The following is a 24,538-nucleotide window of genomic DNA, read 5'->3' as shown; positions in this document are numbered from 1 at the left end:
TGATACAATAAGCACATAGCCATCTAACCTGCTTGCCTACAGGTAAAAATGCTCTAAAGAAATTCAGCATTTTTTCATAAAAATTTATTAGCATATTAGAAATCGTGTTGCCACATTCCACGTGTAGCTTCTGCTTTCAAGGTCTAATAATTTTTGTTCTATATATCAAACAAAGTCCAGAACTAGAGGCTCTGAAGTGTCTGTAGGAAGCATGGTGTGCCTTTTCTTTTGTGTCAGCCTGCATCTGAACAGAGAGTGCATATGGCCTCCTTGTCATTGCACACAACTTCACTTGAAGAGTCCCTACTCAGAAAACATGCCCTAGAAAACAAAAGAGTAGCCAAAAATACTGCAACTAAGGTTTGCAAATAGAGCACATTTGACATCATATTTGGTGAATGAAGCTTCCAATGAAGCATAATATGGAAAGTGTCAAATATGAATATTGTAACAGCACACATGATATTTTCTGCTGTGTCCGGAAGACAGTTCTTTACTGGAACCATTCCAATATAACTGCAAAAAAGCATTCTATCAATATATAGAAAAATAAAAGTAACCTCTCTTTTGACAACATAAGAGCTCTAAAAAGAAACTTACTTTGATTATATAAGCAATTCTTAAAACTTTATTTACTGCTCTATAAATAATAGATAATAAAGGCCATGTGTTGCTTGGCATTGCCTTAATTCCTAATGGCAACAAGATTATAGTGTAAACAGACTGGATAAATGTGCAGAGAAGAATGAAGACAGAACTTGACTGGTCACAAAAACGCATATGCTATTGAAAAGCAATCAGTGGCAACCTAATACTTCAATTAAGAGATATGCATAAAAGAGGAGGAAATGTGTTCCACAAGGGTAGCCACACTTATCTCCTAATTGTCTAATGACCAATCTTGTTATGGCATTTGCTTTTTAAGATTCAGTTATGACTGTGATGTTTATGAAGGTAACAATTCTATTAACAAATTAATGGGCCAATGATTCTATTTTATTGATGTATTGAGTGTCTTGATTTAATATTGAATGGAAGTTTCACAATGAAGTGATTCCCAGCAGAATTCAATTATTTATCAAAATATTTCTGAAGAGAAAATCTCTTGCTTACAGGAATTTCATCCATTATTATATATATATTTAATTTTATTCAAAATTAGGTAAACTGGAAACTGTATTATTCTATTATTTTATTTTTTTTTGGGGGGGAAAGGTAAGTTTTAATGTGTTTCTTGATTCAGGGATGTTTTTTACCTTGGTTAAAAGAAGCATTTTTGCCTAAAGGTTGGGCTGAACATAAAAAAATCATCAGAATCTAAAGCCCATGTACATCTAGGATATAGGATTTGGAGCAAGCTAAGGCAGAAGCTCTTTGCAAGAACCTCTTGGTAAAAGCGTTGGCATAGTATGATAGAGAAGGCTTCATGAATGTCCTAGCACTCTGTTGAAAGAACCTCCTCTCCTCATCAATAGATTTTAATATAATTGAAGCTTAAATATATTCACATTTTATTATTTCATTTCATTATTTTATTTTATTTTTAAAATAACATGCTGTTGAACAAAACAAATGCAAAAAACGATTAAAAATAAAAAGTACAGTAAAATACCTACTGTCTTTTCTAAACCACAGACATGGAGATCCTTAAGCCAAAAGGATTTCCATCCTCATTATTTTCGGGCCACACCTTGCCAAGAGTGTGCCTTGATACAAGGGACACTGAGGTACCAGGGAAAAGTCATTTATGCCCTGAGTACCCTCTCTAAGCAGTGGATATAAAGTCGCTGAGATTGTTTAAGGCAGAGTCTATGTCCCACCCAGCCATTTAGATATGGGGCAATAAATAAAGAGGGGAGAGAAAGAAGAGGGAAGTCAGGTAGGTGAGTAAAAGAATACACATGGAAATGGAGGAAGAGGGAGAAAATCTAACATCAATAGGAAAAAGAGAAACAAGGCAATATATACAGAATGTCTCCATTCTTTTCTTATTTTGGGGCATCTCACTGAACTGGGGAAAAATACTGTAGATGGCAAAACAGGTAGAAAAGAAATTATAAAGAATTATCTGTATATGTCTGGGCCAATTTAATTGTGGTCTAGGTGATCTGAAGACAACTGATTCTCTCTGCTTGTGCAGATCTGAGTCATTTGCTGACATTGACTATTGTTGCAACAACTCTGTAATTTAAAATGACAAGAAATACTAGTTACTATTTATATAAAATAGATATTTCTCAACCTCTGATCCTCTTGTATTTAAAAAACAAACAAACAAAACACTGATTTTGAATTGGTTTTCACCTGTAGCCTTTGTTCTGCACTGTCTACAAAAGCTGAATTTTGTTGTGCTCATGCATGGGTCAGTGTTTTCAAATACCTTGTAGTCTGCCACAGGCACTGGTAAAATGCAGAGAAGATTGATACTGTCTAGCATTTAAAATAAATAAAAATTTGGTATCATCAACCAAAAATAAACTTTAATTGTATATCATTGTGGACAGACCAATATGACAACTAATGTCACACAGAAGAAAATTTAAGTTAGTAATTAATTTTCCATTAGTTTGCCTTTTAATGTGTTTAAAAATGGGAATTCAAAGGCATTTCTAAAAAAAAAAGTACAGTATTTTTCACAGTATATGCAAAGAATGAAAACAATTTGCAGATAAATTCGAAATACTTTCTGTGAGGCCACTCATGTCAATAGCAACATACAGAAATTCTTGTTTTAATATGAATTTCTTTTAAGCTGTTTACTTAATTAGAAACCTGCAATTATCTTTATTTATTTATCTTTATTTATTTATCTTTATTTATTTATCTTTATTTATCTTTATTTATTTATCTTTATTTATTTATTTTTCATCATTAGTGATGTAAATATCAATGGATTATTATTATTTTTTTTAATTTGAATAATCTGCAAAATAGGGATTGCTGAAATGATTAAAATGATCTATTTTCCTTGCAATATAAATAGATTTTATGTATTCCTGTTGAATGATGAAATGCAATGTCTAATCTTTATCTCAGGTGAAAGGTTCTACACATCCGTGGAAAAGGCAGGCTTAGTCAGGTCAATGAACTAAATCAATTTTAAAACAACAATGAAAAGGTCCACATAATAGATGAAGGTAATCATAATAATATAATATTTCACAAATAATCCAGGACAACATATATTTTATTCCAGTTTCTCACTTAGTGGCAGTAATTTAAATCAGATTTTTAATGTTAACTATATGCCATGTAGTGCACACACCTGTTCCTAAGGCAGTTATTTTAATCCAGTAATGAATGATTAGACATTTGTAATGAAAATAAAAAGCATTTATTTATTGAAATTCTGCTGTAAAATCATAATGATAATCTGGTCTGTAATATTGGTCACAGCTTTCTCAAATTCAATATCACTGAAGGCAGAGAAAAAGAATTCCATGCCCATCTTCCCACCATAATATAACTTCAAACAGGAAAGTGCATACAGATGAACTTTTCTCAAAAGAAGTTAGAAGAGTTTTTTGAAAGGGTAAAATGCTTTCAGAAGACTATTAAAGGTATTAGCAAAAACTTCCATTTTGGAACTTCTGTCCAAATGAGAACATAGAAAATCCTAGGAAAAGAAACAGAAAAAATGAGAACATAGAAAATTAATTTTTAACTGTTATGAAACAAGCCCAAAATGTTGTTGAACATTGACTTGCTAAAAGCATTGACACAACTAATTACAGAATTTAAAATACAAAAGGAGGAAGGCTGACTGTAGTTCTGACAAAGTATCGAAGAAACATTCAAGAAAGATTTAAACTAAAGAAAAAAAATCTTTTTCAAAGTACCTGAACTGAAGAGTGTGAGACTGAAATTCATTAGTGTATCTCAATTCTCTAGTGAGCAGATTAGCTGAAATGTAAAAAAAGACTAGAACAAGTATGTGACAGTGTTTTAATGTGTAATGATGGGGAAAAATCAGAAAAACTTGGCATTACATACTTGGATATTTAATAGTTGTCTTAACAACGATTAATAAAAAATAAGCATTTTGGATATAAGTGGACATAAGTTTCTTCCTGAATTAGTAATATGTTAAAGAAAAGGGAAGTAAAAAAGAATATGACAGGTGGTCATTTTCCGAAAGGTTTAGTAGGGGGATGAATGGAGCTGTCTGCTATTCAACATCTTAACATCTCTAAAAAAAGGGAGGAGATTAGGAAACAATTTTTGACTGATATAAAATTTCTCAAGATAGCCAAAACTTTCTGCAAAGAGCTGCAGAAGGATTTTACTGCATAGAATAATTGGGTGAGAAATTAATGCAAAGCAATACTCCTTAGGAAAAAAACAATTGCAATTATGAAGCTCACAGTGGTGGATTCTAAATTAGCAAAGAAGATCTTGGAGCTATTCTGATTAATTCCCTAAAAACATCATCCCAGTTCTCAGCAGCTATCAAGAGACAAACAATATTCAGAAGTATTAGGAAAAGAATAATAATAATAAAAAAGAAACAGAAAGCTTGATTATGTCCCTGCATATACAGATGAGAGTGCCACACAGTGAATGCTTTGTGGAACTGCTGGAGGATATGTAGACTCGGAGAGGGCAGAACAGCAGAGGGGAAGGTTGGAGGTATGAGGCAGCTTCTGTATCAGAATTGTACTCGTACTCTTCATCCTGGAAAGACACAACAAAAGGTGGGTGTGATAGAGGAATGTAAAATTATGAATGACATGAAGAAACTGAATAGGGAATGATTACTCACTGCGGGGTACCCAAGGAAACTATTAGGCAGCAGGTTTAAAACAAACATAAGAAAGACCTTTTCTGCTTAAGAATATTATATTTGAATATTATATTTTGAAATTCAATTTCATGGGATGCCAAAATTACAAAAAAGTTCCAAACTGATTAAACAGTTCTATAAAGGAAAGACCATGAAAAGCTATTAAATATGAGGTCGATGATTTTAAACAGGAGTAGCTGGCAACTAGCACTCTACTTTCCCTCTTTCATATGTTCTTTTTTCTAAACATCAGCTTCTGGCCACTGGCTGAGAAAAATCTTTTAGTTTGATCTAGCATGTCTGTTTTTATGGAAAACAGCACAGAAAATAGGGTTTATTCAATACTAAATATGTAAGCTCGAATTCTGCTATCCTTTCCACTGGCCTATTCTTAGCATAAAAGCTAGCCAGGTATTCATTGGGGTTGCATGATTAAATTTCGTGTAACTTCCAATCAAAACCTTCAATCAAACATTCCTTTTATGCATTTATCATATATCTAAGAATATACAAATATTTTAAATGTTACTTTGAATAAGGAATGAAACAGAACACACAGATTGAGATTCAAAACAGTAAGTACAGTGTGGGTGAAGGGCAAATGAGAGATGTACCTACATGATCTAGCAAAAGATGTTAATTCAGTTTCTCTACAGTCTGTTTCAGTAAAGCAAAAACAGGGAAGGAAGGAATGGTTCAGTATTTTCAATATCTTTGTATTTATAAAATAGCACCAGAAGAACAGTAATCCAGGTGGTTGTAGTCCTTTATTACTGTATGAATGCTGAGACTTCCATTCATTTCAAGGGCTGCCCCCACTAAATATGTGGTTTCTGTGGGAACAGAAAACAGTGTGGTCAGAGAACGCGGGTGTCTTCACAGGTCTGCAGAGCTAATGCGACAATAATCCTTTCTCTGTCAAGGCCCAATATGAACAAAAACATAACTCTGGAATCAGCATGTGGAAGATCTGCGAAGTGTTAGAGGGGTATTCCTCCCCCCTTTCTGGGCAGAGAAAATTAGATTCTTTTGACTGCAAGGCTGAATGAGTTGAGAGTATTGTGCAAAAAAAGCCCTAAATATTTGAGGCAGAATCATACCCTTAGTACTTGTGAGATGGGAATAATGACAGAAAAGCAAAGATTGGCTGTTAATATTGACATCAGCCACTGAAATGTTGAGATGAACATCTGGAATCAAGTGTTCCGTTATATATTTAAAATTTATAGACAGGTACTACTGTACTGCCTGAATTTTTGAAAGATGAAGAATGAATGGCCCTGTCTGATGGGCACCCGGCTACTTGTGCAGCTTCCTAAGGGAGCTGGGACTTGTTCACTTGCTTCCAGAGTAAGGTGTCTGGCTATATTAAATTCAGCCCCAGCTTCATATGAAACACCCATGTTGTGCATGACTCCAAGAGGTGTCCAGGAGGGCTCCAGCTGTATGAGTAGTAGGTCTGGTGCTGGACCTGGGAACACCACTGTGTAGAGGTACATCCAGCATTGGCTATATTGTACAACAGCAAGCGGCTGAATAGTCCTTTCAGGTCATGAGACTGTGGCTTAAGACAGCACAGTCCTGAGGACCATATCAACATTCTGGCCCTTGGGACTTAGACTCCAAGAACCCTGTCACTTTGTCCCTGAGTAGGGCTCAGGTGCTGTTGCACATGCTTTAGTGGCCAATTTTAGGTGCTTTGAGGAATTTGTGCCAAAAATTGAGATGCAAATTGGATGCAGGTATCAGTGAGGATTAGATTTCCACATTACTCTCTTGATCTTAGCTTTTAAGTTCTCATCCACTCTGGCATGCTTAATGCATGTGGTCACTGCCAATTGCTTTTTGATTACATCTGATATGTTTGCAGCTGGTTAAACCAAGTAGTTATTTGCAGAAATATTCTGAACTCACTTCTTAAACTCCTGGAATGACAGTTCAATGAAACCAGAATAGAAATAAGATCTGCATTTTGGCCAGAGTAGGAATACTCAACGTGGAAAATTTGTAGTGTTGTTTGGATGACCCAATATCAGTGTAGGTTTGATGTCTATGGGCTAGTGGAGAGAAAGTATTAGGTGAAAAGAATAGGATTCAGTTCCTGCTGTTATTCTGCATGTTTAAGTAAAACTTCTAAGGCTTTGTTTTTTCATACTATTAACAGGCAGATAACAAAGTCTGGCTATATTCGTAAAGGATTTTGTATGTAAGGTAGATAATACTATTTGGGACTGGTGTGTATACATATATGTACCTATATATTTATATAGGTATAAATGTTTTTAAAATAAATCCATCTTCTTACTGACTGTTACCTCTGCAAATTTGTTGTGGACTCTAGAAATTAGGTTGCTTTTTGGATTGCCAAATACCAGCCCAGGGAAGTGAGTCTAATTTAAGGTGTGAATAATAGTTCCTCTTCTTCCCTAGGCATATGATACTGATAAAGTGATAATGGCATTAAGTGTATGCAGCTTGTAATCTCTGAAAATATTTGTTCACTTTTTCTTAGCAACACAGGTTCTGCTGTTAGAATTATTGTCAAATAAACAGTCGACTGACTTTTTTTAAAAGGATTGATCCAAAATGAACATATTAAACAACATGTTTGTTCCTTGTGTTTATTTGCAAAACCTAGTTCAGCAATTAAAAATAAATGCAGGATCTAGAGCTGTTGTACTACTTGCATGTAGTTATACTCGTGATAACTAATAACTCAAGGGAGAATGGGAGGGAGCTGGCTTATTTCCTTTCATTTGCTAGAATAAAAACTGTGGAGATAACGTGAAAAACATTTTTCATGTTAACACTAATTATGTTTTCCAAAACCTTTTCATGTATGGACCACAATTTAACATGGATTATCCTCTATTATTTGCATGACATTTCTGTGGGGAGGTAGAGCAATAAGGGTGTTGGAGAATGTGACATGGAATGGTGCTGTTATATTTATTTTTTTATCCCGCAGTACTGGCTGGCAAGGTCACTGTCTGAATGGATTGTCTGCTTATAACCTTTTGTATTGCACATATAAGAGCTTTTCTGCTGCAGTTCTCAGAAATTGTTAAGAAATTCAATTAAATATTCTAATTTTGAACACTGTCTTGTGGGTTTCCTTGTATACTAGTATTTTTGATAGTCTTTAGACTACTTTCTTGATTTGAAAATGTGCTTTCAGTTATATTCCCTGTCTGGTCACATGTGGTAGTGCTATGTTTTCCTGAAGCTGTTGTTGTTTGTGATGAATAGGAACTATTGGAATAATCTGTAGTGATGCTAATTCACATTCACTTGTAGTGCTGCTGCCTAGATACGTAGTAATTGTTCCAGGAGCCTCCATTCTGATATGGACAAATATTCATGATGAAGACATCACTGATTTTTTAACTCATTTGTTCTATAAGCTCAGAAATAACTGTTTTGTTCTTGATTAAGAGAAGTGAAAGGATAGATATATTGATAGAGGTTTTGTGGGCATATGTATATGACTTTAGTAATCCTAAAATACCATAACACGTTGAACAGACACAATGTGTGCTGTCTATACAGCTAATCTTGTATGTCACAATATATTTAGTGTGAATGTCTTGGATAATGCCATGCCAACATATCTCCCATGTTTTGCAACCTTTCACATCCAACCCCAATGTTAAGGCACTATTATATAAGAGGAAGGACTTTTCCTGAAGATAAAATCTGGAGCATTCCTTACTCAACTATTGATTTCATGTGGTACTGAACAATATTATGGTGCACAGAACTGCACTAACTGACACTTGTAAACTGTCATTAAGTTTTAAATGCCTTAGTTATACTCTACTCTATTGTGTTTTCAACCTTTAAAAACACAAAGATAATTCATTTATTTCAGAGTGGTTTGGTATATGGCAGCATCAAAATATTTTTATTAAAAAAATATATTCTAGTATATTATTCTAATTTATTTATTTATTTATTTTTGCTTGTGAGTATGGGCATGTGTAACTATGCAGTTGTCTACTGCAAATGCAGTTGCCTGTTGCTGAGTGTTTTTTGTAATAATTTTGCCTGGAAATCAGATTAAGAAACAGTGTTCTAGAGTGATCGTTTGCCAGAAGAAAGTGGTAGAAACATACAGATAGAAAAGAGCCTGTAGAAAAACACGTGGAATGTCTTTTAATGCCAACAATTAATGCCAACACATTTGAAACGATCATTTTTAACAGTGAAGATTAAGTGGTGTGATAAACATTACCTGACATCTTAAAATCAAGATAAACTATCTTTCAAAACTCTTTGAACGTTTAAAGTAATCAACCCTATTTTTGTCATATGTTCTGTTGGACTGCAAGTCAATACAGATTTTTCACCAGCTGTGGAGCTCAGGGCTTTGCTTTCAGAGCAGTAACCTCTGAGTTTCATCTCCAGCATTGCTGCTGAGCTCTAAGTGGCCACGGCATTCGTGAGAATGATAACCAGAGTCTTAGAAAGTGAGGGGACCATTTCACCATATTAATAATACCATACTTAATTCATTTAACTGTACTGGAATTTGATAAAATGGTTATTTGATTGGGTTCAGCTCTTCATGAGCAATTTCACATGTTTATCTTGCTTAACTTCTCAGCTTCAGTCTCCTTGATTTAGTTGACAACTGTTAATTTGAACCAGACATTCGAAATTGCTAGAGAGCTTCTTTTGTAACAGAAGCTTGCTAATCTGACTTCTTTGTCCACAGAGAACTCAGGGAATTGGCTTCTCTTTGTTCTATCTATTGTGCCCTTAAAAGCCTTTTAAAAACGGTGGTCGTGAATTACCATACATCAAGTACAGAGAATATGTATGGAAGAAAGGAATGTAAGAGAAAATAAATTGCATTCCACCAAAAAAAAAAAAAAAAAAGTTTATAAAACAGAATGGGAAACCAGGAAATGCTAGTGTACTTTTTATCTTCTAGGAAATAATTTTATAATCTTTTACATGGCTTTGCTCCTAGCTGTTATTTAAGGAATACTCTGTGTGAAGATCAGTCAAGGTCAAATTAAATATATATTTGTAGACTATATGGATTTTAAAAGGCTTATTAATACCTGTGATAATTTAACATCATTTATTTATAGATTACTGGAGTATGCTCAAAGTTTACTAGCCAACATTCCCCATATTAAACATTTCCCATTTAAATTAATTAATGAGAGGGGAAATTGGGAAATAATAAACAAACACTTGTCTATTCCTACATCAGCAATTGTTGACTGCTTGTTTTTTAAACTCATGTAAACTGTCACTGTTTACCTGCATTCCTCTATTAGAAACTCATTTTATAAAATATTGTTCTCTACACTTTATGATTTAACAATGGTTGCTCTTGGTAAAAAAACAAAACAAAACAGAAAACCTAACCAGCCAACCAATCAAATACCAACAAGCTTCTATGAGTTGTATATCTAAGAAACCAAACACATCTTTTTTATTTAAAGACTAACCATTTATTTCCAACTTACCCATAGCGACTCTGTTGCTCTCAGTAACTGACATTGATAATATTATGCCTTTTAAAGTGTTGATGTTTCAGTGCAACATACTCTATTAAAACATATTTGCTTATTTTGTCCAAACAAAAATCTTGGACCAAAACTCTTGTATGTCCAAGAGGGATGTGTTTTCACTGCAACATTTCAAATTTCAAATATTTAAAATTCATTTCTGTATTAGAAATTAATTAGAAATGAAATAGCTAGCAGAAGTTGGCATTATCTTGTGCCTCAGTTACTATAACTTTTTTGTCTTTTGTTTTAATTTTCTTCTTCTGACAATTCTTCATATTGCTGCAAGAATCTTTCTTCCTATGTTTCCCTTACCTTTACTTCCCTTGCTTTACAAAAGTCCACTTGGCGTAACCAAACCTATACTGTGGATTCATTCCTAAGGCTTTTGACAACCTACCTATCATCTTATCTGCAAGACACCAACTTCTATTTAGCCCACAAACACAGGCTTCTTCATCTACTTGAAGGTCTAGGCAGATACCTTAATAATCATCTTTTAATATTTTTTATCTATAAATTAATCTTAATATTCTTCTTAACTAGGACTAATACATGGGGCAGAATCAGCATGAGATTGAGATGACTCTTAGCTTTATTTCCCTCTATAGAAGAGAGGGATCTGGGGGTTGTGGTAGACAACAAGTTGAATATGAGCCGGCAGTGTGCCCTGGCAGCCAGGAGGGCCAACCGTGTCCTGGGGTGCATCAAGCACGGCATCGCTAGTAGGTCGAGGGAGGTGATTGTCCCGCTCTACTCTGCGCTGGTGCGGCCTCACCTCGAGTACTGTGTGCAGTTCTGGGCACCACAGTATAAAAAGGACATGAAACTGTTGGAGAGTGTCCAGAGGAGGGCTACGAAGATGGTGAAAGGCCTGGAGGGGAAGACGTACGAGGAACGGCTGAGGGCACTGGGCCTGTTCAGCCTGGAGAAGAGGAGGCTAAGGGGAGACCTCATCGCAGTCTACAACTTCCTCGTAAGGGGGTGTCGAGAGGCAGGAGACCTTTTCTCCATTAACACCAGCGACAGGACCCGCGGGAATGGAGTTAAGCTGAGGCAGGGGAAGTTTAGGCTGGACATCAGGAAGGGGTTCTTCACAGAGAGAGTGGTTGCACACTGGAACAGGCTCCCCAGGGAAGTGGTCACTGCACCGAACCTGACTGAATTTAAGAAGAGATTGGACTGTGCACTTAGTCACATGGTCTGAACTTGGGTAGACCTGTGCGGTGTCAAGAGTTGGACTTGATGATCCTTAAGGGTCCCTTCCAACTCAGGATATTCTATGATTCTATGATTCTATGATTTATTTCCCTCACTGATCTATTTGCATTAATTTCCTTTGTACTTGGAACACCTCATCTGGGGCAGACACAATAGCACAAACAACTTCAAAGTACTACAACAAATCGGTTGATCAGAAATTATTTTGGAAGGCTGGCTACAAGACGATGGCCTCTGGTAGGTGAAAGCTAAAGCATGTCTGCCTCCAGTTGAAGAATGAGAGGATGTTATGGGATTTACTTTACATTTCCTTACTTCTCTAATAGGTTTATTTGTTTTCTAGAAATCTTTATTGTTTCTCAATGAAGTTATTTGTATATTAATGGTATCTTTGGATAGCACAGGATGATAAATATTGAAATGGGATGTGATTCATATTTCATGAACTCTGGTCCTGACCATTTTACAATTACCAGAACAAATTGCATTAATTGCACCAAATTATATGACAGGTGGAGGAAGTTTTCATTAGTATCCATTACACAAAGCAATATAGAAAGAAATTTCCTTTTATTTTTTTTCCCCTGTAATTGACTGTAAACATGACCAATCTTACATAATAGCAAAGCATATACAAAAGGTGATATTGGTTGGCTTCTGCAGCTTTAGGACTTGTAATACTTTAGGGATTTGGGTTAATAATGATTACAGGAGGGGGAAAATAGATGAGAGAGAGATACTATGGTTACACAGACATTTCTTTCTTAGGCAAAAAATGTTTTGTATGAAGATCAGCATCTAAAAATATGAACCTGAGAGCAATCTAGCAGTGTCAGATAGTATGGGCCTTGGGACTGGCTGCCAAAGCATGAGACTACACTCCACCAGGAGTGTAACCAGCCTCTGCCACAGTGTAGACATTGTACTTGTTTTTCCTTTCCAGTTACAGTGCAATGCTTCTGAGGTGAAAGACTGTGATGGAAAAGGAAGATACTCTAATATGTACAAGTATTCTTAATGTGTGCCATGGTGGAATTGTTTACTACTGGAAATCCTGGATATTCACATTTAATGAAATAAATATTTCCTTCATTTATTTTTTCAGTGGAAGAAAGAAATTAAAAAGTAGAGTTAAGATCTTGTTTCTCCTATAATCTATTTGCCAAACTATTTTGCTCTGTTCTTCCCTGTAGAGCTTGTGGTGCAGGCTTTCTTTTTGCTCTTTTTTGTGGTTCCATTACTTATCCACAAGGAAAATTTTATCCCTGATAAAATTAGTTTCTGTTAAGGAAGCTAATTTTACTTTAAACCTTTGTGGGTATTATTCCAGAAAGTAAGGGAAGTGATATGAAAGAGAACTGAACAACTCCCTTTTAACATTTTTTTTTTTTTTAATCTCTGATTGTGAAGAGTGTGGAGAATGCAACTCTTAATTTGATGGAGACTGGTTTATTCCATTATCAAGTATTTCAATCCTTTGGTAGACTGCTTTTAATCAGCAGAAAGGTTCAAGCAAATTAGAAGAAAAGAAATAAAAGGGACATCTTCCTTTTCTGGAGGTCTGAACAAAGTAGATTTTAAATACAATTTAACATTAATTTTTGAAATATTGGCACTTCCTTTCTTTAAAATATATAGCCAAATTTTTCATCTAACACCTAAGCTGATGGGCACTGGATCCATAAATAACTCTGAGGACTGGGTCCTGAGACACTGCTAAAGTTACACCTTCTGTAAACTTCAGTGTGTTTCTCAGGTAGGTGAATTTACAACTTGAGGTATGTAAAATAAACAGCCATTAAAAATGGATGGGTATTATTTTAAAAAATGTGAATCACCTATATGAGTGATGAAGTGGTCGTTATTTTCATATAAATTTTGTGTTTTCCAAAATGTAGTATAACCTCAGAAACTAAGTTAAGAACATAATCAAGAAATGTCAATGTCCAGAATCTTGACAGAAAAGAAAATTGAATATGTCATAGGGAACAGTGGAGAGGGAAAGGTGTGAATGTAGGTTTAAAAAAGAAAAAAATGAAGTCATCCTTAAGAATATGGTCAGAAAAGACCAATATCAGTTTCAGATTGTGTTCTCGAGACAATCGGGCTTGAGGAAAAGGTTAGAAATACCCATACAAGTTGTTCCTTGCTGAGCTGCCCTCTTGTTCAGACTTGGAAGTTAGCAAAGACATTTCTAATGGGCTGTTCTGTAGGGAAAAAATAGAAAAGAAAATTAAGATCAAAACTTAAAATACACAGCAGTCCTCTTAGGTTTTCTTCTCTTCTGGGTTCAAAATGAGTTGCACATTTGCTTCTACACCTCTATGTCATTTTTCTCTCTCAGAAAAGCAGTGCATAAGCAGAGGAGCTGAAGTGTTACTTTTGTGACAGAAGAGTGCCTCTTTATCTGGAGGTCATCATATTGGAAGAAAGTTGTAAATGCACAGCACTGTCCAGTGCAGCAGTATTTAAGGGAATGGCATCTTACAAGGGTGTCTGTGACCTTCCAGCCCAGGTCCAGCCTCAGACTTGGGGTCCTGTAGGAGGGACACCGTAACTGCTCTATCATTGTTACCTAGAGGGGATCTTTAAACAATTCCAAGTAGTGTATGACTAACAACCCTTCCCTTGCATTGTTTGACAAGATACTTCGGAATGATAGTCCAGCACTCTAGTGTGTGGAACAACTAAGATATTTCTGCCATATGAGCACTTCATCAGTAAGATGAAGGGTGCTAAAAGATCCCTGAGTCTGGAGACAGTGGCATTGTGTATAATGCGATTTCTGCAAGCGTGGAATGTTTTACAGATCACAGGAGTGGAAATCCTGAAGAAAAGGGTAAGGTCTGTGCTTTGCCTTGCACCAAAAGAAGCAAGTTTTTGCAGGATTTGTACAGAGGAAGCTTTTATTTTTGAGGCTGCCTGACACAATAGGAGGACTTGCCTTACAAGTGGAATCAGAATTTAGAAAGTTTTTTTTTTTTTTTTTTTTTTTTTTTATGTTATAACAAGTAGACAGACCTGTTAAGCTACAGTGATGTGATCCAGACCCTTAGCAGCTTAGCCTGAAATGTAATCTGTACGTCAGCCCCAGATGCAGAAGGACTGGAATATATGGTGCGCAGGATTTAGCCATTTCACAGTAAATTAGATAGGACTTTTCAAAGCTTTTGAAACCATGTTTTCAAAATTTTGTGTTTTTTAGCTTGCTTTATAGGTGTTAAGCCTTGCTGCCCTTTTCCTGGGAAGCTCTGACATTAAAAGAAAATTTACTTGTTTGGAATGTTATTATAATCTTTCTTCAAACCAGCTTTGAGCTTTAGTACTTAGTACCATTTAACACTATAATCATTTAAATCCACTTTAATGACTTTTGTAATATAAATGTTTTAAGTATAATAACAATTATTTTAACAAGTGTTTCCTGATTCCAGGCATGTGTAAAGAAGATGGGGTATGTAATATGTCTGACCAGATAACTGCTTTTACGAATTATATTCATTCTTCTTTATTTAGCTGCAAAATGAAGAGAGTTCAGTGTAGTTCAAGGAAAGCATTGTGGTAAACAGACAGCTTAAATGTGAGCAGTGTAAAGAGCAGCAGCTTGCAGAAATATTGCTATAGATACTAAGACCGTATCCTGCCTCACTATGGACCACACATAATTGAATCATGTTCAATAGAAGGCCATTACAAAACAGAGCTGATTTGCAATGCTAATGCAGTGAAGACAGCTGTCACTGGGAATTAAATATGATCATTCAAAGCCTGAATAAATGAGGTGCCCATTATCTTCTGGCTCTGCTGCAGCCTGCTTAAAGAACACAAATAAATGATACTGTCTCAATAACCAGCTCAGTTTTGTCTTCTAGCCATAGAAATATGAAGAAGACAGAGGGAAGAGGGAGGGCATGCAACAACATCAACAACAAAAAGCATAGTCAATTTACAAAGACAAGCAGAGAACCAGTGCCCTAGGACTCCATTTTCAACAGAACGGTGTTTGTGGAAAAATGGGAAAAAAAGCTCTATAACCAAGCTAACATGTTTTAGTGTAAAAAAGGCCTACTTATTTACAAAGAAACGGTGAAAAATAACAGGTGTCTAAAAAATCACGGTCAGTGATTTTCCAAAGGAAATCAGTCAGAGAATCCAAAACATCCAATGAACCAGCATGGAGTCTGCACAGAATGATAAAGGACAAGTTAAGGTAAATTTCTTTTCCTTTTGGCAGTGCTGTGAATGTAGTAAGGTATTGCTGTTCAATTTTAATGTGAACCATAATCTACACACAAGGAAAAGGCTGATCAAGGTGGAAGAACATGGCATTTGTCTGAAGAGGGAATGCATTGGAAGTTTGTGTCGTTTCACAGAGAGCATAAAAGCACACAGTTGGAAGAAGAAGAAAAAAGAAAAGTTACCATATACAAGGAGGCTGTTTCTGCTTCGAGTAGGAGTGGTACCCGATGCAGCTGGTTTGGTCCTAGGCAGAACAGGTCTGTGCTGTGCTGCAGCTGGGCGGTGATGTGAAGCAGAGGAGCCCCAGCGAGAGGAGCGCGATGCTTGGGAATCTGCCTTCCTTGGCTGGCACCCGCTGGCTGCAGCGCTGGGTGCTGGCAGAGGGCAGGCAGAGGGAAGCACTGCCAGATGTGGTGACAAGCCCTGGCTTAGCTGGTGTCTGATTACCAGTTCGTGCCTGTAGAAAATACCATATAAAAAATGCACTTTAAAGAAAAGAAGGAGACAGAGGAGTTGCATAAATCATATTGCTAGTATGTGTGTGCAAATGTTTCCGTAAACATGTGAAATCCATGAAGGATAACCATATATCAAAGACTGCTTTTCTCTGATCAAACAAAGTATTTGCCTGTTTGCAGTCTCTTCACAATTTTTTTTTTTCCATTTTCCGATAAGGAAATCAACTGACAGAGCCTGGAAATTGTCAAAACAGGCTGGGAGAAATGGGACAAAAGGTGTGAGGAATACCAGTGCCCCAGGCACCCGTCTCTTGTATTGCCAGGTCCCAGAGCAAGTGACCTGTCCGAGACCTTTGTCAGCCCTGTGTAAGTGTGCAATAGGCAATAGATTTCATGTTGGAGTTGCCTGCACATATGAGACAATGTGCTAATCCAGAAACAGCAAACTAAGTGCAAAGAAAACAGAAGTATTACCACAAGATTTGCACATTCACTGTGACAAAGTCAGGAGAAAAACGGGAAGCTTGGAAAGTATATGACTGTGAAAAATTGCATCTGACATAATATTAAATTCCAGCAAGTGTAAAGTTGTATATATGACACGTGAAAGCAGATAAACAGGTTGGATACAAACTGAGGATTAGCTCTTCAGATACCAGTAACTTTAGGAACGGGTAGAGTTTTAATTATATGAATATATGGATATACATAAATGGGTATGAAATTACAGAGTGAAGGCCAGGATACTTGTGGTGGAATGTATTGTGAGGCAGTACACAAATTCAAAGTAACAGTGTCTGCAAGACACACAGCATTAATGCATCCACACTTGAAATGTTGCATTTCCTTTAGGTCCTCACATGTACTGAAATTCTAATTCAAAAAGAAGGACCTTTAATACGGGGAAAAAATGGAGTACGTATGGAATGACCAATAGCACCAATCTCCGTTCTTTAGAAATCAGAGGATTTGGGGACACGAATAAGTCAAGCTATCCATGAAGAAGTGGAATTATTTATATTTTGAAAGAAATCATGGACATAAGAGGTACCAGCATAAAGCAGGTGTGAGAGGAGTTTCAAGGCCAGAATTCTTTGATGTCTAAACATTTTGTAGGTAAACTCCTCTTGTGAAATAAAGTAGAGCAAGGCCAAAGAAATACCTATTTGAAATTACTATTTTAAATTCCTTCATCTATCATTTTCTTGATAACTATACAGTTTGCAAACGCCTTAGCTGTGAGCTGCTAAATAGAAAGCCTATTGTGCCCTACTGTGAGAATATCTTTAATGGATTCTCTATTTTCCCATTTTTACTTGGGTTTTAGTATTTTTCCTGTTTTAAAACCCAGGGAAGAAAAACCTTATATTCACTGTTTTGAAACTCTGTGGGTGCAGTGCAGCACCTGTACATTTAATATCAAAGCCTTTGATTATGTTAAGCCAGGGGTTGTTCTTCTTCCCTGCCCTATTCCTTCCTGTGACTCTTGCATTACCCTGTAGATTTATGCCTTTTACCACTTCAAAAATTTCACAATACATTTTAATTGATAGGTAACCATGTCCGTAACACCCTGGTTGATGGTTGTGGATTTTTTAATTATTTATTTATCTATTTTAGTGAGTGGCAATACCACAGGTGATATACAGCCAGAGAATAAACTGTGTATGATGCTGAAGCATTGTGCACCTGTGTATGACATCTCTCACAGATAATGGAAATATGCATGGCAAGGCCTTTCCAATGCTCTCCTCTGTTTTGGGTAATGTATATTGTCCTTTCCTGTGAGGCTTAGGACAGGATTCCTTACTGGGCTTTGGGCCAACCCTCCTATCAGTATCTTATTTGCTGCTATGGTAAGTAGGACAGCTCTGACACACCAAGCACACTGCTTCTTGCAGTTTGTGTAGATAAGCACCACACATCATGGCACGCACTCTGACATACTTACTGATGGCTTGAGACAGTCTAAGTGAGATATGCCAGGGTGCAGTGCCATCGGTGCTAGCAGTGGGGCGTGTGGCGGGCTGCTGCTCTCAAATCCCTGCTGAGGCTTTTGTGTGATGCCCAGAGCATTTCATATGCTGTAACTGTAGCATTTAAAACTGCAGATGGGATAAATGTAGGACAATTTGCATGTTTACCAGATGGAAGTATAGCTCATCCACAAGGTACTCTGCTAGCACTGTGAGGGCAAACTTTAGTGTGGCTTAATAAATATCCTCTTGTGGCTAATTCTGCAATTGTGGATGGTGTCGTCTTAGCACAGAGAGAAATAAAGATTCATGGCTCTGCCATGTATGAGGAATAAAACACTTAAGGTGCTTCACAGAGCAAGTGCAGCTTGATTTCACAAATTTTTGGCCTTGTGCTTGAACTGCAATAGCCCTAGTTCCCTCCTCTACAATAGCCCTAGTTCCCTCCTGTTTCCCTTATATTTCTCTGCCTTGCTGAAGGAAAAGGGACAAAACAAGTATAATGACACAGTACCAACCATTTGACTTGAAATCAAAGCATTTTCAAATAAAAGCCAGGGAAAGCAGGACAGAACTGGAGCAACGTGTAGTGTGCCCTGTCAGTAACTGGAGCACTTTCCGGGTACAAGAGGGCTGTGCTCCCTTTCCTTCTACCTGTGCAGATTTTATCCCATTGCACTGAATTTTTCAAAGCCCACTGCCATGCAAAGGCACATATATTTCAGTTCTAAGCTAAACTGAATCCTCTTGTGTTGTTGTCCCTAGCCTACTTGATTTCAAATTCCTTTTGAATGCTATATAAACCCAAGGGGAAATTTCTATTCATTTTCAGGCATAGGCTGTATTTAGTTTCCAGTGTTGTGGTATTTAGTTACTAGAGTACACATTTCCTAATATATATTTTCTTCATCATGCCTGGATTTCATTTCATTTCCTATTTTATCTTGATATCTATAATGCTTTAGAAAGAAGAGTACAGATAATGATGGTTTTGTTTCCAAATAAGAATGAAGTAAAAGCCCATTTAGTTTGCTCTTAACATACTTAAGGAATGCAGCTTGTGTCCACTATATTTTGTTGGTTGGTTGTTTTGTTGTTGTTGATTGTTGTCTTTTTTTTTTTTTTTTTTAAAGTTGTACAATTCACAGATTAAGCCAGCATTTACCACAGTAAATGGTAAGTAACTGATGGAGACTAATTACAGTATCTTGTAAGCAATGACTGTTTGTAAATGTTGGCCTTAATCTTTGTGTAGCACAGCAGAACTCTCTGAGTTTTCACTTGGTATGATAACACACCTTTCAGTTTTCTTAATTCCTGGCTGCATAGTGTCTTGTAGATCTGCACAGGGGCATCAGGTGCTGACTTGCTCACACTATCATGGTGTTTTCAGTTCTAAGAGATACACTCCAAAGTAGGCTGAACTTCATACAACCTTTGAAACCCTCAAGTTAGAGATAGCATAGATAGCTACGTATTCTCACAGTTTGTTTCAGCTCTATGTAGATGAATGTAATCGGGCTGGTTAAAATCCAGCATCAAAACATTGAGTAGGTTTGATGTATTTGTTCGAACTTCTGCTGTTAATCCTGTGCATAAGCTGTAATTTAATTCCTTTTCTTATTATGCATTAGCTTGAATAGAAATAAGTGTTAAGCTAAAGTGTTTGTGTCGTGTTGACAAGGTTGGGTATGCAGCTATGAGGCTGTTGCGCAGCAACAAAGTGTATTATCTTTACATTACGAGACCACTGTAATTTTTGTACGTTATGCTCAAAATATGAAAATAAACTGTAGAGGAAGGTCTTCAGTAGAGCTTTGTTCTCAGCTTGCATTTTTTCAGTCATTTTGTGTCTTTCCCAAATGGTCTAAACTGTATTACATTTCCTGTCAAATTTAATTAAAAAAAAAAACCAACAACTTCACACTAATTAGCTAATTAGGGGCCGTAAAATGTTCTTTCTGTCCCTCTCCATTTTTATTCTTGTTTATTTCTGAAGTGTGAATGGGGTGGAAAATCCATCCACTAAAAGGGAGATGGAGATAATTGAACTCTTTTCATACAGTCCCAGGTAGAAATCAAATCCAAGACCCAGGGTTAAAGGTGAGCTCTGTAACTACTATACCAAACTATTCTTGGTAATTATCAGCATGAGCATAATTATTAACATTTCAATTATACTCACAGTATTACATCTCTCCAAGGGGTTTAACTCCACTGATTTTCAACTTGTCTTGTTTTTTTGGTTGGAATCCAGTTGGAACAAAGTTGCTGGATAATATTTTTGACACAAAAGGGTAACATACTTTTCAGAATACGTGATCTATATGTTTTGTCCTCAATGACACTTGTGTGCTTCCAGATTTTGATTGCTTGGTAACACTACTTGGCATAGCGAGGTATCTATTTCAATAGATTTAAATAACTTATTACACAAGAAAGGAACAAAGCTCCAGGCTCTTCTCTCTTAAAACCCAAAGTTTGAAATTGCAACTTAGATGAATAATACTGCATCCTTTGATTTAAAACAATATCCAATCTTTGTCTGCTCTCTAATAACTTTTTAAATAACTGTATCCTATAATTTACTTAACCTAAGCATGAAGCACAATATTTTTAAATAGTTTATATATTTTTTTATGTATTTTATTAACCATTTTTGAGTATTCAAATCTAAAATGCTTAATAAGATAAGGATTTATAAGTGGGAACCACATGAAACATTTCTATGCCTTTATTAATTTTGTATAATAATCTCTACTGCTTGTAGAGATTATTATTATAAAGTAGAACATTATGGTTGAGTTCTACCTACTTGATGTTTGCTATCCAAGTAAAGTTTCCACACTATTCTGCATTTGTAGGAGTGGTACTATCAGAAAATGCTCATGACAACAGCCTGTCTAGAAGAGGAATGGAAACTTCAGCTTGATGGCTGAGTATGATGCAAAAGTGACTCACCTAAACATATGTTAACTCTGCACAAGACAAATTAAATGAAAAAACATTAAACAGCATCAGTGGTAGTATTGTATATTCCTGCTCCTCAACACGAGTGTGAAAGCAAATGTGTTTAAGAAATGTAAAATCCTTAAATCTTCATAAAAAAATAACAAATTACCAACAGGGCCAGGCAAAAGAAGGCTGCAGTAAGCCTGGGAGAGTATTAAGAAAATGCATCATATATTTTTTTCCCATTCTTGTGCTCTTTCATGGACATCTGCTTCTGGCTATGGGATGATGTATTAGACGAACCTTTGGACTGATGCTATATGGCCACTTAAAAGTTCTTCTGTAAGAACTGTCCTTTTAAGAGTTAAGGCTCTGTAAGAGAACTGTCTGTAAGGGATAGTTCTGATGTGATATTGCTAACGTGTTTGTTTAACAGAATCTTGCTGAAGTCTAGGGCAGTCACATAACACTGACAATGAAAAATATGGGCTGATTCTCCTTTCAAGTGAAAAAAAAAAAGTATAATAATTTTTCCTTTGTAACAAGTGACAATAGTTAACCATGCTCTCTGTCCTTCTGCTTTGTCAGAGCTTGCCACCATTGCAACTGAGAAAGATCGTGCTGCAAATCTCAGCTGCTGCAGCTGACCACCAGCACTTTCTGTGTTCTCTACCACCTCTGCTATGAGAGCAGCAAATTCCTACAAAAAATGGAGGTTTGTGATTGCACATGCAATTATAGTGTATGTTTATACAACTTCTGTATGCTTTCTGCAGGATATTAACTTGAAGCTCATTAGCTGAGGTCACACTTTTCTGGCTCCACTACCAGTTTAGCAAACTGGGTGAGCATTTATTTAAAAACATTAAGACGTAATTTGTAACAATAATTTCAAAAATAAGTTAAATGGAAAGAAAGTAATGTTTGAGTAACAGTGAAGGATTAACGAGTCTAAAATAATGGGCTTAGAATATTTTATATAGACAAATAAACATTAACTTATGCAAAGCTGTTGAACTGCTGTGTTTGCCAGAAATACAGGTCAACTCACAGAGGTGTTCCTCATCATTGCAACAGAAAATTGTGCTCTTTTGCAAAGTAATTATACCTTCGTTCATGTAAGTTTGAAAAAAAGATGTGCTAGCTCTAACTTCCCTAAAATAGCTTTACTAGAAAATATTGCAGCTAACCAAGAGATGATGTACCTCATGTTTATTGTCCCTCGTCATCACTAAGTCTATTGCCTATTGATGAACCACACTGCTGTGGGCAGGGAGTCAAGCTGTTGGCAGCGCTCTGCAGCCTCGGATAGGTATTAGGTGCTTCTGACGGTTCTCAACCTAATTACACAGGGAAAACAGTGTACAAAATCGTATTTAAAATAGTGGCAGTCAGAACTCCTACTGTGCTTATCTCTGATTAAATTATGGCACTTTACCACTACAGCAGCAGTGAATTCAGCCTGAACCTGGTGGTAATGGGAGACAGGGGCTGTAGACCTGTTTGGCTGTGACTTTGCCATGAAATTTGGCTCTATATAAATTGTACTAGATCATGTTTATGGCTGTAGCCCTCTTTTCCCAGTGCCCAATAAATGCACATGCACCTCTTGGAATTCACTGAGCCACTGTCCGTGCATGAATATAGTGTTACATGTCTCTGTGCCAGGGTGCTGTAGAGTTGCTGTACTCCAGATGGAGAAGCAGCACTGTCCCCAGAACTGACTAGTGAGATGGAGGGGTAGGAAGGGTCTGCTTTATTTTATTTTATTTTATTTTATTTTATTTTATTTTATTTTATTTTATTTTATTTTATTTTATTTTATTTTATTTTATTTTATTTTATTATTTTATTTTATTTTATTTTATTTTATTTATTTTATTTTAATGTAATTTTATTTTAGACCCAGAGAAGGCCTCCAGCACATGGACAGCTACTTGAAACACAGGAGCCTGAGCATGCCCTCCTAATAGTACTGAGGTAGGATGGGAAGTGTTTGAGGGTTGGTTGTCCACAAGGCACCTCAAGGACTGTATTGAAAATTGTTAAGAAATTCAGTTGATAGTATAGATAGCTTAGTTGTTTGTATCACATTCTCATCTTTTTTTCCTAAATGCTTTGTTTTGGCTCAGATGGGGAGTTCTGACCGTGGGAACATGACTCCAGTGTCTGCAGTTACAGAGGGCAAATGGTTCTGTGGAGTTCTGTTTAGTCACAGCTCACTAGATATGGTCAAAGAATAAATCATATATTTTTACAAGAGCTGTAGTAAGAGACATGACTGAATAGCACAGGAGAACCTGGAGAAGAGCTGTTACATGGCCGTCAAATCGAGAGCAGGATTTTAAATTTAATGAAGCGTCAGAGGGAGGCACAGGAGGAACGATGTCTTAGCTGTTTGAATTTGGGCAGCACACAGAGGGGAGAGCTGAGAGGAAGATGTGCTAGAAGGGAAGATACTGTATTAGTTTAGAGGAAAACAAAATCATGAAATGGGGCTGTAATGATAAGAGGAACAGTGGCCTCATTTTCTTTGTGCAGAGTGTGGAAATAGATGAAGTATGAATAAGGTCAGTCTTGAATGCGTTGCTTGAGTGAGAGTCTCATGAAAATGAGGAGTCTAATCCCAGGAACAAGCAGTGTAATTGAAGTACAGATGCTTTTACAGCATGCAGAATAGTGAATCTTTCAATCCTCCATAATCACACACCTGACCTTAAGTGATATATATGCATAGGTGAGCATATGTGTACAAGTGCGCATGTACAGTAGGGATGTGCATTGTCACAACTACTTGTTACCAAGCAAAAATTGTCACCCGATCATTTCACACAATAGGAACCTCCGGTGTCAACAATAGCTCCTACAGATTTAATTTAGTCAACAGGTTCTGCCTGTCCTGACACTGGCATCTGATGAAAGCTCCCGTCACACCCCTGTTGTATTCGACCCTGGAACATTTAGTTTTGAAAGGACACTGTTTTCCACCACACCTTTGAAATTAAGATAGTACTGCTTATTTAACTCATCTTTCTGCAAATACATTTTTACTTTTCGAACAGTTCGTTTCCTGTTTTTTGTTTTGTTTTGTTTTTGTTTTCCCTCTAATGGTCAGAAATGTTAGAGGATGTTAGAGGACACAAAGCTACATCTTTCCAATCCAATGTATCTAGGCAAAATGATTTTCCAATGCAGCCCTGAGCATTTGGAACCCTGAAAAACCAAACTAGTTCCCCTATAAGACTCCAAGCTCTTTCCAACGGTCTGCCAAAAACAAACAAACAAACAAAACTAAATTGAAAAAATAAAAATAGGGCTATAGACATATCAGACTTAAGAATGTGGAACTCCACTGCCCTGAGTCAAGCCGTGTTATTTTAAAGC

The 24,538-nt window shown here is 36.5% G+C and overlaps 1 long non-coding RNA gene across 2 annotated transcripts in view; it reads left to right on the top strand.

Annotated features, from left to right (window-relative positions):
- LOC101789831 (uncharacterized) overlaps nt 1-24,538 on the top strand; it is a 72,571-nt gene that overhangs the window by 29,523 nt on the left and 18,510 nt on the right. The window contains exons 2-4 of one of the 2 annotated variants that reach the window (XR_005266434.2): nt 19,336-19,378; nt 21,743-21,869; nt 23,058-23,134. This is a non-coding gene — a long non-coding RNA (uncharacterized lncRNA). The remainder of the gene's footprint in view (nt 1-19,335; nt 19,379-21,742; nt 21,870-23,057; nt 23,135-24,538) is intronic. The other variant, XR_005266433.2, reaches the window with a different exon arrangement.

Source organism: Anas platyrhynchos, chromosome 5 (assembly GCF_047663525.1).
Source record: "Anas platyrhynchos isolate ZD024472 breed Pekin duck chromosome 5, IASCAAS_PekinDuck_T2T, whole genome shotgun sequence".
Lineage (NCBI taxonomy): Eukaryota > Metazoa > Chordata > Aves > Anseriformes > Anatidae > Anas > Anas platyrhynchos.
The sequence above is the reverse complement of the archived record's forward strand: the minus strand, read 5'-3'. Positions and strand labels throughout refer to the sequence as shown.